Source organism: Penaeus monodon, chromosome 31 (genome assembly GCF_015228065.2).
Source record: "Penaeus monodon isolate SGIC_2016 chromosome 31, NSTDA_Pmon_1, whole genome shotgun sequence".
In the NCBI taxonomy this organism is placed as follows: Eukaryota; Metazoa; Arthropoda; class Malacostraca; order Decapoda; family Penaeidae; genus Penaeus; species Penaeus monodon.
Window position 1 is genome coordinate 2,228,752 of NC_051416.1, and position 1,010 is coordinate 2,229,761.

Here is a 1,010-nt window from a genome sequence, read left to right on the forward strand (position 1 = left end):
ATAAAGGAAATAGAATATAAATTGGGAATCAGAGTGTGTCGCGGAAAGGAAAAAGTACACGGAATATTAAATAAAGCGGAAGAAAAACAAACAGCAAAAGGAAATAAGAGAGAGAGATGAAAGGACAGAGGAAGAAATCAAAGGGCGGAGAGAAGGGGGAAAAAGGACATACCAGGTAATAAAGAAGGGAAGGAGGGGAAAATGGAGATAAAAAGCAGAATAGTTGAAAACGTTTTTACAACAGGTGGTCATTCAACCAGCTGGCTTGGCGTCCCCGTGTAACACCAGCTGAATACCACGTGTCAGGAGCTAGGTGGTGTTGGTGCGGGAAATGGAGGGAAAATATGAATAAAGGAGATGAAAGAAACAGTGCGAAAAGGGGGGAAGTGAGAAATTTCGGAAGAAACGATTGGAGGGAGAAAGGAAAACTAGAGGAAAGAGAGAGATTAAAAAAAGAGAAAGGAGAGTTATAATAAACAAGGATAAAGATGAAGAATGTGAGAAGAGAGAAGAGGAAGACGATAACTGGCTTAAAAAAAATAATGCAAAGACGAAGGAATAACGATTGAAAGGAAAACCGAAAGGGAAGATAAAAGAGAAGAAGAGATATGAAGAAACAGAACAAGAAAGTTTGGAGGACACGGAAGAGAGAGAATAAAGAAAGAGAGACTAAAAGGGGGGAAATAGATACGAAACAAGGAAACAAGAAATTTAAGTGAAAACATAAGTGAATAAGGGACATAAACAACAATAATAAAGGCAAATGCGAAACAGAAGGAAAAGGGAAAAAATACGATGATTTTTACCGAAGGAGAAGGGGAAAGTACGATGATTGGGAATAAAGGAGGAGGAATAAAAGTGGGGAGAGTGGGACAGTACGATGATTGGGGAGGAAGGAGAGGGGAAAGAATAATGATTGGGGATGAAGAAAATGGGGGAAGGATATACGATGATAGGGATTAAAAGGGAATAATAAAAGTGGGGAGAGGAGAAAAGTACGATAATTGGGA